We start from the raw sequence: 10,497 nt of genomic DNA, 5'->3' as shown, positions 1-10,497 counted from the left end.
CTTATCACCCACAGACTGACGGACAGACCGAGAGAGTCAACCAGATACTTGAAGATATGTTAAGAGCCTGTGTGCTAGAGTATGGATCCAAATGGGAAGACTGCCTGCCTTACGCAAAATTCTCATACAACAACAGTTATCAAGCCAGCTTACAGATGGCCCTCTTTGAAGCCCTGTACGGAAGAAAGTGACGTACCCCTCTGAACTGGTCGGAAGTCGGAGATAGTCAAGTCTTCGGCCCCGATATTCTCCGTGAAGCCAAAGAGAAGGTTCACCAGATCCGTGAATACCTCAAGACCGCCCAGTCAAGACAGAAGAGCTACGCCGACAAGAGACGCCGAGAGATGACCTTCGAGATCGGAGATTTTGTGTATCTCAAAGTCTCACCCCTCAAAGGAATGCAGAGATTTCAACTCAGAGGAAAGCTCGCCCCCAGATATGTCGGACCCTTCAAAGTTCCGAGTCGCCGAGGAGAAGTTTCATATCAGCTTGAACTACCGAAGAAATGTCCGCTGTGCACAATATGTTTCACATCTCGCTACTTCGGAAGTGCCTAGAAGTGCCGGAGAATACGGAGGTGTTCAAGAACATCGATCACAGAGCTGTTGATATCAACAGGTGACGAGGGAATACCTCGGCAATGCCTACGTATTGTAGACTAGGGTTTCGGGAGAGAGCGACGATGGAGATTCCGGGGACGAGATTAGGCACACGACGTACCCAGCTTCGGGTCCCCTCAGTGGAGGATCCCTACGTGCTGCTAGCAATCCAGTATAATATCATATTTATGTTTACAGGGTGCCGCCATAAGCGGAGCTATGTTGTCTATCTCTATGTCTATATGTTGTCCTCTTTATTTCGGGTCCCCTGGCTAGCTTTATATATGCAACCAGCCTAGAGTTTTACAAGAGTCCTAGTCGACTACTTCTTCGGGTTGCCTTGTTGGGCCTTCTCCATATTGGGTCTTCTCCATATTGGGCCGAGCCAGGTATACTAATAATGGGTACCCGAAGGGTATGCCCATGTCAGTAACCCCCGAGTTTATAGGGAAGTCGAAGACTTGCGTAGAAACTCCAAGCATAACTATCTCCGAAGTCGAAGAAACACAAGGTGAGGTCCATGCCATAGATCATGTGTAGCGTAGATGATGTCGACGATTCTTGAAGTTATCGGGTGCGCGGCAGCGCTCCCGATGGGAGTAGCCCCCGAGTCTATGGGCAAGTGCTTGCACTTGGGCATAGACTCAAGTTGTACTACTCGATGAAGATCTTGACTGAACTTCTGGGCGCAGCCCCCCTTTTTTTATCGACTCCTGTTAGAAGACTTAATGAAATCCAGCACTCCCGATGGGAGTAGGCTCCACTCGAGTCGTAGAATCGAGTTGAGTCTACAAACCTTGATTGTCGTAGATGCTGTCGAAGTTATTTTCTATCGGGTGCGCGACCAGCGCTCCCGATGGGAGTATCCCCCAAGGCTACAACCAAGTGTTTGCACTTGGGTGTAGGCTCAACTTGCTTTTAATCGACACCACAACTTTTCCTCTTTCTTGTATCTTATCGGGAGGGTGAACAATACTCTCGATAAGAGTAGCCCCCGAGCCTATGAGCAGGTGCTTGCACCTAGGCATAGGCTCAAGTTGTACTACTCGATAAACAACTTGGCGCAGCCCCTCTTTTTATCGAATCCAAGCCATTGCTATTTTTATTTGACATCGATATCTATATTGTACAGAGATAATGGTAGTTGGGGCTAGTTCATCTGACGGATCAGGTACTAGTTAACTGCTCTAGTGGCAATCCGCAAAAACCTACTTCAAGATCACTTCCCTGGACATGATCTCGGGATACTGGTGTTAACTCGACAGGTGCTGCTTAAGGTCTTACCATCTGTCGAGCCCCAGTCATATTTTATCGGGTACCTAACGCGTCCGTTAGGATTTTTCTTCGTATTTGTTGATACGGATAAATGTAGCAAACCAACGTCAGAGACGGTGCCACGCCGCTCAGAACGGATCTGGGGTCTTACCTTCGCAGAGTTTTGCGGCATTCAGAGATTATTCACGACTTTTAGCGCTCTGAGAATATATTGTCGAGTGCCTTGTTCGGCTGATGCAATGACCCATTTTGCGGGCTCTTCTATATTTTTCTCGGGCGTGATGAGACAGCCGAATATATTGGGTTCTTCTATATTGTCGTCAGGCACATCGCCGATGCTTTTGCTCAGAACAAATGACAATTCTTCGGGTCCTCCTTGAAGACAATTCTTTGGGTCCTCCTTGAGGATAATTCTTCGGGTCCTCCTTAAGGACAATTCTTCGGGTCCTCCCTGAGGATAGTTTCTTCGGGACCTCCTTGAGGACAATTCTTCGGGACCTCCCTGAGGACAATTCTTCGGGTTCTCATTGAATAAAATTTCGTCGGGTTCTCTCAAGATTTCATCGGGTTCCTCCCTGAAGAAGATTTCGTCGGGTGCTCTCTTGAAAACAATTTTGTAGGCACAATTCTTCTTTTGTCAACCTTTATTGGGTACGATGGAGTCGACGCGCGATGAAGTCTTCGACTGCATAGAGGAAGTCGAACCGAAGTAGAAACCACCAAATAGCGATAATAGATGCCGCCAAATTGTTGATGAAGAAATAGCCGAGCCCCCGAGCGCTGCTGGGGTGACGTTATGATTGTTACTTATATGCTGTGTCGCAGTTGCGACCCGAGGCGAAGTCATGGTCGAGCCCCCGAGTGTTAGCCATGATGTCGAAAAAAATTGACGTAGTCGCGGCGTCATATAAGGTGAAGCCATTTAGGATGAAGTCATTGTCAATAATATAATATGAGTCCATGAAGATGAATCCAAGATGAAGTATTTGAGATGAATCCATATTGAAGATGACGCCATTAAATATAGAGCATATATTGAAGAGGAATCCGCCGATATCATAGAGGATGAATCCATTGAACCGAAGAATCCAGTAATAACCATAGAAGTTGAATCCGTTGATATTATAGAGGATGAATCCATTGACCCGAAGAAAATAGTTCCAGTAATAACCATAGAAGATGAGTCCATTGACCCGGAAACACATCGGGTAATATTGTATAAGTGAACCAATTATTAACCAAAGAAAACCAATCCAGTAATCCGAAAAAATTAAATCCACTGAGCCGAAGAAGATAAAGCCACTAAGTCGAAGAAAATTATTCCACTGAGCCGAAGAAAATAATTCCACTTAGCCGGAGAAAATAATTCCACTGAGCCGGAGAAAATAATTCCACTGAGCCGGAGAAGATATATCCAGATCCAAAGAAAAGAAATTCACCAAGTAACCGAGTATATTTGTGGTGACGAAGTAATGGCGCAGCCCCCAGTGTTTGGGTGTGGTGAAAGTAAATCATTAACTCTCGAAAGAGGAACACTTAGCTTTTTTATCAGGTGCGACGGAGTCGACATAGGAGCAAGTCATGTGGCGGACACAGTCGATGTGGTGGACGTAGTAGATGTGGAGGATCCTCAATGGATGAGCCCCCAAGCGTAGTGAGCGCCATAGCGAAGGGGGTCAACGCAGCAGCCGAAGTCGAAATTTTATTGCGATCTGCAGTTATATTGTAATGCGCAAGCTCGGGCGCAAATAATAGCTCGAGCCGAATATGTTTGGCCAAATAAATTTTGCAAGTAGTAATTAATTAGAAATATAGCACCTGATATTTTTATTGGATATTGTCAATGTAGCAGCATGTTGTGCAGCGGACGACGCGGATTTAGCAAAGTGTTGGTCTTCGACTTGGTCCTTACGGCGGATGAAAATCTTGTTGGATGCGCTTCGAAGTAGATGAATCACCAGCTAGATTTTCAATCTAATCTTGCGTCGTACAAGAGGTTAGCTCTGAATATAACAATCAACAAAGAAAAAATGAAATTGTAAGGAGAGAGATATGAGATCGTATAGAGAAGAGTTCTGTGAGCGTGAACATAAATGATGGGTGCATGTGTGCGTGAACTTCCCTCGAGGAGACCATGTTCTCCTCTCTCCTGGCCGCGTATCTGTCGTGCCGCTGATTGATCTTTCCTTTATTTAGCGCCCTGGATATCTGCTAGCAGCGTTGGAACGGTCCAAGGTGAACACCGAGCATGATTTTGGCCGGAGCTTGGCCAATCACTGCGATGCCTGCCGTCGACGCAAAAAAAAACTGCACCGATTTGACAGATGCGATCTGAATTTTTTCTTCTTCTTGCGCGCAGCCCTACACACGGAAACAGTCCCGATATGTTTCGTTGTTGCCGACTGTATCTTCTTCGGATGAGATCCATTGCATGGAGCGCCATAGATGCTTCGTTCACGTAGATCGGCGCGTTGCCGCCTGCAGCCTGCTTGTTGACGTAGATTGACGGAAGCGACCAAGCCTTTGAATATGATAAGGATCTCGCCCGGATAACGAAATCTAGTCGTCGCTATTCCCCACGGTCGGCGCCAATTGACGAGGGAATACCTCGGCAATGCCTACGTATTGTAGACTAGGGTTTAGGGAGAGAGTGACGATGGAGATTCCGGGGACGAGATTAGGCACACGACGTACCCAGCTTCGGGTCCCCTCGGTGGAGGATCCCTACGTGCTGCTAGCAATCCAGTATAATATCATATGTATGTTTACAGGGTGCCGCCATAAGTGGAGCTATGTTGTCTATATCTATGTCTATATGTTGTCCTCTTTATTTCGGGTCCCCTGGCTAGCTTTATATATGCAACCAGCCTAGGGTTTTACAAGAGTCCTAGTCGACTACTTCTTCGGGTTGCCTTGTTGGGCCTTCTCCATATTGGGTCTTCTCCATATTGGGCCGAGCCAGGTATACTAATAATGGGTACCCGAAGGGTATGCCCATGTCAACAAGGACCTGACGTATCGCGAAGTGCCTATTCGCATACTTGAAGAAGCTTTCAGAACCACCCGCACCAGGAGTATCAAGTTCCTGAAGATTCAATGGAGCAACCACACTGAAGAAGAAGCCACTTGGGAGCGCGAAGAAGATATGAAGAAGGAATACCCAGATCTCTTTAGTACCTATTTTTTCTTTAAGATCTCGGGACGAGATCTTTTGTAAGGGGGAAGGGTTTGTAACATCCCAAATTTTTAATAAAGAAAGAAAGAGAGTTTTCAAAAATACAAAATTGAGAACCAACAAAAACTTTTTCATAACACTAGTGCTATGTATATAACTCACCTTTTTAATTATGTTAGTGTGCATTTTGCCATGATGATTGCTTGTGTGATTACCATTGTACTAAAACCCAAATCAATGGTCTCTTGATCACCTAAATGGAAAGAAAAAAGAAAAGAGAAAATAAAATGGAAAAATCAAATCAACACTCACATATGGTTTATGCCATTTTTGCAAATTCTTAACCTAGACCATTTTGGCTTGCACCATTGGTTGGAAATGGTTACTAAACACTTATAAACAATTTTGGGAAAATAAAAGAAACTCAAATCAAATTGAAAACAAATTGAAATTCCAACTCACATGCAATATGGTCAAAATTGACAATCTTAGCCTGATGCCATCTTTGAGCCCCTGGTTTGGAAGTTTTTCAAACTAAACTTTGCCAACTCTTTGCACCTCATCCAAGACAACATCAAGGTGAACAACTTTGCCCAAAGCAACCCCTGTAAATTCTTGCTCAAATTCAAATGGTGATCAAGCAAAGTTGGAACCATAATGCAAAATGAAGATCATATGCATTTTGGGATTTTGCATTTCAACACCATTTTGACCACCACCACCTCCATTCTACTTCGAATAATATAAGATTACTATCCACCAAAGATCTTTTCAAAATTCGAAAATAAATTTCTTGCGGCCATATCATCAAACACCTTGCAGGCAGGATCAAATCTTGAGCCCATACTGAAATTCAGCTTGGACCAAGTCCAACCCTGGCCACCTCTGATGCTCTGGAACCTCACCTCACCCCTCAAAACCAGTACCAGCCCCTGCAACCCTTCCACTTGGTCACCATGACCAAAACAAGACCATGCCGTGGCATGGCATGAGCTCACCATGCCACTCCTCTCTCTAGTCACCTCACCACTGCACCACCATGTCCTCTAGCTTCCTCTCGAGCTCCTGATCGTGCCAGACACAAGCCTCGATGAATTCGTGCACCGCACTGACCAGAATGAGCCACACCCAGACGTGCCAGTGACGCGCACGCGCACGCCAGAGCGCGCACGACGAATGCCACGGGCACGCCAGGACATGACGTCGCCCCGACGCTCCACGCCACCACTTGCCCTCGCCGCTCGTCAGCACCTGCGCCAAGCCACCAGGAGATGCCCAGACACGACCGTTTGACCGCGGGAACCCTGTGGTCGTCGTCACCGTCGACGAGACCCGCCACGGCCCGTCAAGCTCACGCGCCCGTTAGTGCCTCATTTTCCCCGCAATCAAGCTTCACGTCATCGCCAGGACGTCGCCTGCCCGCGTGCATCATCGCCAGTGCCTCTGCGCCGCTGTAGCACCGACGCCATGGATGACTTCATCTCAGACCCGCGGCACTGCCTCGCCGCCATAAAAGGAGCCCTCCTCTCTTCGAATTCGGCACACCACCACTCCTCCCTCTCACCACTGATCAGTTCTAGCCACTCCCTCCTCAACATTAGCCACTCCCTCGCCGGAATCTGAAGCTCGGTGCATGCGGAGGTGCTGAGAAGGGCGCCGTCGATCCAGGCCGCCGTTGGAGCCGCCGCTGCTTCCATCTGCTTCCCCATCGTCGACAACCTCTCCGCAACCCCTCGCCGACCATCGCCGCGCCGCCGGTGAGTCTCCGACCCCCCACCGTCGCCGCGCCCGTGGCCATCTCTCGCCGGAGATGACGACGCTCGTCGTCCGTCCGATCCGTGTCTAATCCAACGTCGCGGAAAGAAGCGTACCGCTTCGGCGGTTAAGACCCGCTGACGCGTGGACCCCACGCTATCAGGCGGCCCGCTGCGCTGGACGCACTGCTGGGCCGGCCCATTTCCTTTTCTTCTGCGTAGCGCCAGCCCGTTTCGTTTGAATTCCAAATTCCAGATTAAATCAATTTGCAAACTGATGCCTTTTTCCAAATTAAATAGGGACAAATATACTTGGCCAAATTTCACAAATTTTATATTGTTGGAAAGCTGAGCAAATTATCTACACAACTACACTGGTCTCAACCCTAGATTATGTGTAGAATTAATGTGACAAAATAAACAAGGCAGGGCCTCTTGCAACTACAAACAATTGTTAAAAATCAACCAGACATGCTTTTGAGTTGATTCCAACTCTCAAAACTCATATTTCATATTTTCTATAATAATATGCAAAAACCTCACATAATTGTTTGTATGATCATGGCCTAGTTTTAAAAAATGGCTCTATGGCTATTTCTAGTCCATTTAAATGGTGCCAAATTATTTAGTAAATAGTATGGGAGTGTTTCTCTCATTTAAATCTTGTCACAAACAATTCAAAATGAGATAGAGACCATGGTCTATAAAACCTCATGTGAAATTGTTTGATGATTTAAATCATTACTATGTTAGGATTAAATTGCATGAGGTGCTTCACCTCATTTAAATCATTTTCTTAAATGATGAGTATGAAGAGGTTGACCTTGGTCAACCTAGGTCATATATTATTCATGGAGGAAATTAAATCTTAACAAGATAATAAGAGGAAATTATTTTTCTTAAAGAAGAAAACAAAGTCAACCAACCTAATAGTAATGTTGTGATGCTAGTCTAGCTTGTGTGACTCATGTATGTGCTTAGTCTAGTACTTAAGTTTGGTGTGGTGATTGTATACCTCGTATTCGATTTTAGACGCTAGTACCGAGGAGTATCAAGAGGAGGAGGAGGTCTACTTCCAAGGAGAAGAAGATCACTTTGACAAATTCCCCAACCAAGGCAAGATAATACTCTTGCAAAGTGCAAAGCTCACCCAGAGCAAGGCATCACCCCTTTTTGTTTATGCTTAATTATCCTATCCCAAGTTTTTACTTTACAAGCTTTATTGCTTTTGATTTATCAAAGTTACTTTTTGATTCATGATTCACTTGGTTAGTATTGGATTGGTACAAGAGCATCAAAGTTAGCCTAGAAGCAATGCAAACTGCTTAGCACCCCTCATACCTACTTGCTAGTGCTAAATTAAAAATGACTACTCTAGATGGGAACATGTGATTTTGAAATGATGGTGAAAACTTTGGAATGATGAGTTATTCCATTGAAAGATTTTGAAGGTGAATATGACTTGATTTGAATTGGTGAACTTGATAAAATCTGATGATTGAGTTGGATGCGATACCATTCAGATTTTTGAGTACCCCCACAATACCTGATTATGGGTAGGGCTTAACTGGAAGTTTACGTGTCTTAGTATGGGTTCCCTCTAAACAAGCGTCATAGAGGTTATGTCGAGGCTGCCTCTGTTGAAAGTGAAATGACGTGAAATGAGGTGAATGTACGACCCAAGCCCTGTGCAGTTCCCGGGATAACAGTTGGCTATCACCGGGAGGCCAAGCTCATGGGGAGAGGTGCCTATACTAGGGTGTGTAAGTGAAAGGTTAACGGTTGATGATCCGCGTACTAAGTTACGATTATTCAAGGTTATCCTTGACGGATGTAATCAAATGTTGTGGCACAAGTGTGCAACCTCTGCAGAGTGTAAACCTATTCGAATAGCCGCGTCCGCAGTCATGGACAGTTGGAAAGGCCATATTGTTTCTGTCATCAGAAATTTATATCAAATTTGACTTGTGAATTGAATTTGAAAGGTGACTTTGAATTGAATCACAACAGATTTGTGGGAATGACACTAATGTTCCCACTTGAGTTAGTTAGCACATGAGGGTCTTTATTAAAAATGTTTATGAACTAAAATTGGCTTTATGCAAATAACCCTAGAGCTTAGAACACCCTCAATAGAAATGTTAGTACTTACACTAGTATTAGTTGCGAGTACTTGAAAGTACTCACGACTTTGTCCCTGGCTATTCAAATGGCCAGACTATGAAGCTGAACAGCAATATGAAGACGACGGCCAACAGGACGTCTACGACAACTAGGAGCTTCTAACATCAAGCGTTGCCTGTGGAATAGATAGTCCACTACTACTTCGCTTCCGCTACGTATTTGTGTAATGATCAATAGATCAAGTGTTGTAATGAGACTGGATCATGTGATCCTATTTATGTAATGACTATGTTGGTATTGTAATGAATGATGACTCTATGCTATTCAACTGTTATGTCTCGCAAAAACAATCTTCCTGGGATTGCGATGTATGGCATAATAGGCATCTGGACTTAAAAATCCGGGTGTTGACAAAGCTCGGGTTCATGAAGAAGAAGGACGTGATGCGCTTCCCCAGCGAGGAAAGCTATCCATCGCCTCCTATCGAGTATCGGGTCAGTTTTGTTGACCACCTTATTCGCGGCCTCTCTACCCCCATTCACGATTTCCTCCGCGGTCTTTTCTTTGTTTATGGGGTGCAGCTGCATCAGCTGACTCCCAATTCCATCCTCCATGTCTCGATTTTCATTACCCTCTGTGAGTGCTTCCTCGGAGTCCATCCTAACTAGGCTCTGTGGAAGCGCATCTTCTGTCTCCGCCGCAATGGCTCCCACAACACAACATAGGCGGTGTTGTTATTTGCGTTCGCCTTGACGTCGAGTATTTTGACGTCAAATTCCCTGACTCCGTCCAAGGGTGGCGCAAAAGATGGCTCTATGTGCACGAAGAAAGCTCCGACTCGGCGGAGTACAACATAGCTCCTTTCGATGGAAGCGCCAAGATTCTTCGCCGCCGATCATGGGATGCTGAAGCCACTGAAGAAGAAAAAATGGCGACAGAGGCACTGATGTCCCATATCCATGAGCTTCAAAACACCCGTGGCAAGGAATTGTTGGGTATCCAGATCACAGCGTACTTCCTTAGGATTAGAGTGCAGCCTTTACAAGCTCGCAAAAATCCCCTTTGGATGTATGTTGGCGAAAAAGATGCCGACAGGCTCTCCAAGGACCTTTCTGTAAAGGACTTGGAGAAGCTTATCCGAAGAATTTCGTCGCTCAGCAAGAAAGATGCTATTCCATCTTCTTGCCGCGTGGAGCCATATAGTGGCACCAACGCCCTCCCCAAGGTATTTTCTTCGACTACTAGTTTGTTCTCTCGACTTTTTTGTCCTATCGACTTTTTTTAATATTTGTCGACTACTATTTTCCTGACATCCCCTGCGTAACTTCTTGTCGATATTCCTTGTCTTTGTAGAATCATCCAGTTCTAGCTTCTCTTCCTCCACTTCCTGAAGATGGAGAAGTCGAAGAACAGGCTGTTGTCACCGACGACAACCAGGGTACTTTTCGCCCTGAGAGTGAAGTTGCGGGTTCTCCAAAATCCGCGGCCTCCTCTGAAAAAGAAGTTGAATCCGAGGCTACCGCATCGACACGCTCCCTTCCCTCTGCTGTTTCTCCAAGGAACAAGAGAA

Source organism: Lolium perenne, chromosome 5 (genome assembly GCF_019359855.2).
Source record: "Lolium perenne isolate Kyuss_39 chromosome 5, Kyuss_2.0, whole genome shotgun sequence".
NCBI classification, from domain to species: Eukaryota; Viridiplantae; Streptophyta; class Magnoliopsida; order Poales; family Poaceae; genus Lolium; species Lolium perenne.
The sequence above is the reverse complement of the archived record's forward strand: the minus strand, read 5'-3'. Positions refer to the sequence as shown.